Source organism: Mastomys coucha, unplaced genomic scaffold (assembly GCF_008632895.1).
Source record: "Mastomys coucha isolate ucsf_1 unplaced genomic scaffold, UCSF_Mcou_1 pScaffold23, whole genome shotgun sequence".
In the NCBI taxonomy this organism is placed as follows: Eukaryota; Metazoa; Chordata; class Mammalia; order Rodentia; family Muridae; genus Mastomys; species Mastomys coucha.
In genome coordinates, this window is record NW_022196906.1 from 93,601,400 (window position 1) to 93,609,243 (window position 7,844).

At 42.2% G+C, this 7,844-nt stretch overlaps 1 pseudogene; it reads right to left on the minus strand.

Annotated features, from left to right (window-relative positions):
* Positions 1–6,280: 6,280 nt before the first annotated feature.
* LOC116073009 lies at positions 6,281–7,144 on the minus strand (annotated as a pseudogene).
* Between the last annotated feature and the right edge of the window lie 700 nt (positions 7,145–7,844).

Sequence of the window (7,844 nt, forward strand, 5' to 3'; positions counted from 1 at the left end):
TTGCCCCAGCCTCACCATGCTTGGGGACCATTATTCAGTAATGAAAGTGCTACCCGGGGTCAGAGGGGATGGCTCAGTTGGTAAAATGGATGCTGTACCAGCAAAAGGTTCTGAGTTCAGGTCCGAAACCTCTAGTCTTTATTCTGTTGAGCATCAGGGAGAGAGTGGGGTGAGGTGAGGTCTCAAAAATAAGGTGGAGAACAATCCCACAGACTCCTGACGTAGAAATGTGCACACACATACAAGAGGGCAAACAGAAAGACACTGAATGGTGATATGTGCACACATACATATGCTACGTACATACACAAAACAGCAATCCAGGAAGACCTGATGTAGACATGTGTGTGTATAATATATTACACACACTCACAAGTTTTTTTTATTTTAAGTAAAAAAACTTGAATGCGAACACTGCCCTACTGTCAGTCTATTTGATACCTGAGAACCTTGTGGCAAAGCAGGTAGCATAGATGGTGTGAATGCATCGGACAAAGGGATGATGCAGACTTAGACAGGACAAAGCAGGAAGGTACAAGATGGTATGCAAATTTAAAGCTTGTGAGTTCTTTCTGGATTTTTCCACTAAATATTTTTAAATGATAGGTAACTAAAGTTGAGGGGAAAGACGGGGGGATGTTACTGTATTAAAAACCATCAACGCTTAAAAGCAAAAGTTTCATATCATATTTCATACACAGCATCAAGAAGCCGCTAGATTTACTAGGCTCTTACCTAATGGTTCTCAAACACAAAGTGCATTGATCAGTAATCTTAAGTCGTTTGCTACAAACGTCGGAGAGAGTTTCCAGGAGGCTCTGGGGCCAATTTTTCACCAAATTTTCTCTTCAGACATTTGCCTAATACTATTTTCAAGAGCTCCCCCAAAGACACCCACTCCCTTTAGTGCATGTGCGTGTTTTGGGCTTGCTTTGTTGTTTTGCTGGTGTAAAACCAAGGCTTCATGAATGCTAGACAAGCAAAGACTCCTCCATTGGACTGTGGTCCACTCCTATGGTTTTGCTAAGACACCAATTGCTAGGCCCCGCCCTCAGAGCTTCTGAATCGGTAGGGTCAGGTGAGGCTCCAGATACTGCTATTACTCAGGCCCCTGAGATGCTAAGGTTGGCTTGAAAAAAATCCTATCTTTGAGTACTGTGGGTAGTATTGCTGCCAGCACAAAAACAGCGAAAACTTGCTAAGTAGCCCTAGAGGGTATTTTCAGAATAAGGCCAGCGTCTGTATCTGTGGCTCAGGGAGAATCATGGAAGAGTCTGTGGGAAGATTGTAAGAGCCAGGGTAGCCGGAAGTCTGCCGGGAAACAGTTTCTCCTAGAACCGGATGCATAAACAAAACCGTAGCACAAGCAAGGTCAATGGAAGGATATGTTAAACATGGAAGGGGGGACATTTCATGTGATCCTGCTCCTAGAGGAAGAGCTACAGGCAGTGAGTGAATCGCTGCAGAGGGAAGACTTACCCTCTCCTGTAGATGAACCACCGCATCGGTTATCCGATAGAGAGTGGGCAGCCTTGAAATCATATGCACACGAGTAACACAAACGGATTCAGCAGGTTGTGAATACACCTACATACATATAGATATGAACAATAGTAATAATAATAGTAAAGATGGTTGTCTCCTTTAGGGGTTGAGCAGGATGTGTGGAAGTGGTTAGAGGAAGGGGTAGCTCTGAGGGGCCTGAGAGAGGAAAGGATGTCATTCTATTTCAATTAAAAAACATTAAAACAGATATAGAGTTAAAAATTAAAAGACGTACATACATTTGGGGACCGATGGGTACAGTCCGATGGAGGAGTCTTTGCTTGTCTAGCATTCATGAAGCCTTGGTTTTACACCAGCAAAACAACAAAGCAAGCCCAAAACACGCACATGCACTAAAGGGAGTGGGTGTCTTTGGGGGAGCTCTTGAAAATAGTATTAGGCAAATGTCTGAAGAGAAAATTTGGTGAAAAATTGGCCCCAGAGCCTCCTGGAAACTCTCTCCGACGTTTGTAGCAAATGACTTAAGATTACTGATCAATGTGTCTGTCCTCTGCTAAACTCATGTCCTTGTTAGCTAACAATCTAGTAGATCTTGAAAGTGAATAGAGACGTTCCTCTCACCTTATTCCTTTTCAACATTTTTTAAAAGCACATGTCTGTAATTATACCAGGTAGATCAGGAGTTCAAGGCTAGCCTGGAGGACATAAGGAGACTCACTCTAAAAAGAGGAGAAAGAGATGCTGGGTAGAAGTGACACTGGAATTATATAACTGGTGTCTTTGGCATGTGTGATGTTTCAGCCCCCACACAAAACTTCCCTCCCTTCTGTACTTTTTAGTCATATGCAAATTGAACACATTTTCTTAGAATTCCTTAAATTTTGGTTCTAACTCCTCCATTTTGTCCCATCTCCTCCTACTCTGTGTTTAGGAATACTATCCAGCTTTTACAATACCAGCTAGTCCTTAAAACTTGATGCTCCCCAGGTTTATTGCTCATCTAAGAAAACTTGCCTGCAAGCACTGAAATAACGAAGAAACACGACTTAAAATTAACTGTGTAACTTTTCTAGTGGTTACTCCTTTGCCGAAAGACACAAATAGAAAAGAGACTTAAGAAGAATTCGCCCTCTCCGAAACTTTTATGGCCAGATATTCTCTCAGTTTTCCCCATGAGAATAGAAAATAAACACATACAGATTCCCAGTGTCTGAGGCTACAGCAATGAACTGGGCTTCCTTTGCAGTGCGTTTGCATTCATAGTGGGGAACAATTCCTCAGAGAGAGTAGGCCAAAAACTACCACGGACGTTATGAAAAGACTTAGAATCTCAGAAAGAAAATTAAAAAAGAAAGGAACAGGGCAGAAATATGATTTTGACTAATGTAGCAGTAAAATAAGAAAAAATGATATTGAAGTAAGATTGGAGAGAATATCTTGTTTCTAACAATTCAGGTCTTCCTCATAACTGGAATTCCGAAGTACCAATGCAATTTTAAAAATTTCATGAGTAAAAGAATCCATCTGTCAAGTGCACAGTCAGAAAAACAGACACAGAAAAGCAAATCCTTGTTAGCATTGGGCTTTTGTGTGAAATACCAAACACCAAGAAACAAGAAAGCAGAGCCCAGAATGCTTTGAGAGGAAGAGTGTGACTAGAGGGATTTCTAGATCCTTCAAAGGAGAGGGCATCAGGAACGGGTTCTTAAACTCCATCCTGAAACATCTTCAGCCATGCCTTAGTGGTTAAAGCATTTGCTGAGCGAGCATGAGGTCTGGCATTGGATTGCCTGTAATTCCAGCACCCTGGTGTGGAGATAGGGTATGTCCAGAACAAGATGGCTGACAAGATGAGTTGGATCGGTGAGCTTCTGGTCCAACTGAGAGATCTTTCCTTGATGAATCAAGGAGAGAGCAGTTGAGGAAACCCCTAATATGTACCTCGGACTTCCTCATGAATATGTCCATGTGTGCACCCTCACACACATGTGTCACCACATTCATTCACACACACAGACACACGCACGCACACAGATTCTCTAACCAGAAGCTCACATATCCTGTAAAACGGTATCATATAAGAAGTGAGTTGACAGACAAGGGTATAAGGACGACTAAAACATTTACAACAAAAACTGATAATAATTTGTTTAATTTTCTCCCTCTCCCCTCTCTCTTTACTTCAACTCCCAAACTCACAATATTTTCTAGAAGCCTGGTGTGTTGAGCAGTTAGCAAAGGCATAAGTAGTTAGGTGTAAATCTCCAAGCCAGCTTTTATTTATCTAAGTGGACCTCTTACTGCTGTTGCTATTATTATTATTAATTTATCATCATACAAAAATCCATCCTAATCCAAAATATTTTGGAGATATTGTCTCCTTATTCTACAAAGGAGCTATGATAATAAGCAGAGGGATCAACAGGACTAAGTTTTATAATTGTTGCTTTATTTGCTTTATACCATGTGGCCATCTTAACTAAGATGGTGGTGAAGTTACACAGCATGAACCCCTTAACGTTAGTAAAGGTGGCTGCTGGTGACATGGTCTCTTCCATCCTGATAAGGTCATTAGCCAAGGTAGAGGACATCCACATGGTTGCTATATTAAACCTCTACTTTCCTAATGAAGAGTTGAATCCAAGTTATACACAATAAGAAGATCTATTTTTTCTAAATAAAAGATTCAACCTTTTGTTACATGTTTTAAGTTAACTTTTGCTACAGATTTTACGGATTTTTTTTTTAACCATGCCCAAAGAACTTACAAATCTGTTTACATACAATAGACTTAAAATAGTTCTTGAGAGCAGAATGTAGAGAAATCATAGAGAAAAGATTTTCAAGAGTGGAGGAAAGTTGAAAGACCCTAAAGATAAGAGACTTTGGTGTCATTTGCTTGGGCACTGGCAGAAGCTGTTACATCCTGTGAGAATTTGGAACTCGAGTGTGCCGTCTTTGGCCATGAAGCTGTACGGAGGTCAACCTGTTTGCAGTAAGATAGCAAGGCTATAATAAGATAATGTCAGAGGAGAAAAAGACATGTTGGGAAACAAATTTCTCCATAGGGAGGGTTCCGACAAGCTTCAAGAGGGTGCTGAGAGAAAGAACAATGGAGCCTTGAGAAACAAGGAGGAACAAACAAAAACTTCCCTGGAGGGAGGCAGCAATATTGGGAGGGTGATCACAAGGGTGTAGAGAAGCAGCGGGACTCCTAAGAAGATGAGAGATAGGAAGGACGAGGGTGGCAAACACCAAGCCTGCCAGGTGTACGATTCCAATATTGTAGAGACGACAAGGGCATAAGGAAGCAGTGGGACTTCCAGGAGGAGGCTAAGAGAGAGGAAGAGCAAGGTCACAGAGACCCAGAAGAGCTTAAGGAAACGTGGAACTTGGCAGGCAGCTGCTTGGGAGAGGTAAGGGAGTTTTAGGAGAGAAACTGGGAGAACTGAGAGGAGCCACAGGTAATGAGGGATGCTGGGAGAGTTGGGTGGAGCCACAGGTACTCTGATGCTCGGAGAACTGGGCGGGGCCACAGGTAATAAGGGATGCTGGATGAGCAGCCAGCATCTGCATTCATGTCAATAGGCATGCCAGTTAGCCATTTGTTCCAGGTTTCTGAGAACTAACAGTATTCACCATATTTAATATTCTTGCCTTAAGATTTTTTTCAACAATTTTCTGAAGTTTTATTTACTCAGGAATTCACTGTGCATTTATAAATTCGCTTTGAGAACATCATAACCCCAAAACTATGGGTACCCACAAACCAATTTTAGTATGATAAAGGCTAAAATGATTTTAAGAGAAAATTTCAACACACTTGCTTGAAGCCACATCCCCTTCTTTGTTATTTAAACTGATCCCAGAAAAGGAAAAGAGTTGAAACGTCCAATTACTTTCACAAGGTTAAAATGTAACCAGTGTCAAAGCCTAATGCTTAAAGTGGATTCCATAAGTCCTAAACTTACAACGCAAACGTTTTATGTAGTGTAAAGATAAACTAATTACTGACAAATTAGTTCTGGAAATTATTAAAGGAAAATGGATCTTGTATGGGTTGGGCTTCTCTAAGGAAACAGAAGCAGAAAACAGTTATTATAGGGGATTGGCTCAACAGGTTATAGAGTACCAAGATGGCCAGTTTGCACACTGGAGACCCAGGAGAGTTTGCGGTATAGTTCTAGACTAAGTCCAAAGATTTGGCAATCAGAGAAACAGTGGTCTGAGATCCAATCGGAGCTGAGGCAGGCTCCAGACTGAAAAGTGTTAATGCTTCAATCTGAATCCAAAGAAAAGAAAGTACCAATGTGCAACCCCCTAGCAGTGAGGCTAGAAGCAGCAGCTCAGCACACTCATGCCAATGGAAGAGAATGCCACACTCTAGGTGACAAATAATAGAAAATTATTTTCTCATAGTTTTGAGGACTATCGGTTCAAGGTTTAGGAGCTACTGTGGTTGATTTTTGCTGAAGGCTCTTTCTTCCTTTCATTGTGTCTTTATATTATAGGGATAGAAAGAAAGAGCAAGCTCTCTGGGAAGTTTTTGCTTTGAAGAACACTAATTTAATTGTGAAAGTCCCACCTAAAGACCTCATCTAAAACTGTTTTCTAGAGTCCCTACCACCAAACTCCCATCACATTGAGGTTGGGGCTTCAACACAGGAATATTAAAGGCACAGAATTCAGCACACAGTACACTTTTAACCGTCAGGAGTACTTAGACCATAAACATAAAGGTGATTCAGAGCTTTGGAATTTATCTTTTTTTTTTTTTTCAGGTGATTTTATTCCATTACCCCATAGTAGGAAGACTCATCAGAAGGACAGAATTATCAGCACAAACACATATAACCACACCTATGCATGGGATGTGTCAGGGGCCATGTACAGATACATCAAAACCATAAAGGCCTTGCACAGGCACCCCTGACCCCCATAGGTCCTGTCAGAGAACACTGTCCCCTTATCACTTCCCCATTGCTTAAGTCCACATCACAATAGAGCAAAGCCATAGAACCAAAGAGAGGTAGCCACACAGGCTGAGCCACTTTAAAGCAAAACCAAAAATACTTGATACCCAGTTTCACAATACCATTGTCCCCTTCTCTAAGATCCTGCTAGGAGGCCAGGCTGGGAAAGCTGGTGCGCATGGCTTAGATGTGGCCGTCACTCAGGTCCAGGTTGTCCCAACAAGGGTTCAGCACAAGGCAGCCAACTGTTCAATTGACTGACGGACAGTCTTCGAAGTCTCTTCAAATTCTTTTTGCTTGTTGTTGGTCTCCTTTGCAATTTTGTTCTTGGCTCTCTGTCCAGTTTCAAAAAATCACTGATGGTTAGTTCTTCCATCTGCTTCTTGACAGTAAGGAAGGCACAGGCAGGCGAGTGCTTTCTATGCTCCTCTATAGGGTTGTCGTCGGGTTCCCAGCCTTCCAATTCCTTAAAGCAGAAAAAACACTGGGCCAAGTCAGGCTTATTCTCAGTAGGGCAGTGGATGAAGCCAGCCTCTGCCATCCGCTCTGGGGTGCAGGAGCAGTCCTCCAGGAAGGGCCAGTTCTTGAAGGTGGACATGCGGTGGTCCTTGAGGTACAGCTGCCAGGTCGGGGGCAGCCCCGGAGCCCCCATGATAGCGTCGCCACCACTCTGGAATTTATCTTTTAAAAATATTTGAAGTACCTTTTTTTTTCCCCATTTGTCTGTTTTGTGCTAAGCAGCCAGGGTCTCACATGTCACAGCATGCACGTGGAATCCAGAATATAAATTGTGGGGGTTAACCAACTAAAGAACAAGCACGGGTTGGACGTAGGCCCTCCCGCATATGTAGCAGCTTAGTCTTTCTGCAGGCCCCCCAACAACTGGAGTGGGAGCCGTCCCTGAACCTGTTGCCTGACTGTGGATCCGGTTCCCCTAACTGGGCTGCCTTGTTTGGCCTCAGTGGAAGTGGATGTTCCTAGTGCTTGAAGCTATTTAATGTACCAGGGTGGGGTGATACCCAGGGGAGCCTCCCTCTTCTCTAAGAAGGGAAGGGGCAAGGAGGGCTATTTGAGGGAGGGCTAGGAGAAGAGAAGAGGCTGTGACTGGGATGTGAAGTGAATTAATAAATTAATTAATAAAGAAAATTGTGTGGGTTAATTTTCTGCTTTCACTATGTGGTTCTGCAGGATTGAAATCACGTTGTTGAGTTTGGTGGCAAAAACATGTACCACTAAGTCATCTTGCTGGCCATGAATAATTTTTTTAAATTAAATTCATCAAATTAAGAGGTTAAATTAGATCATCTCAATTAATGAAAGTGATATGCCCAATCTTCAATATCTATTTCTTGTATGAAATGATAA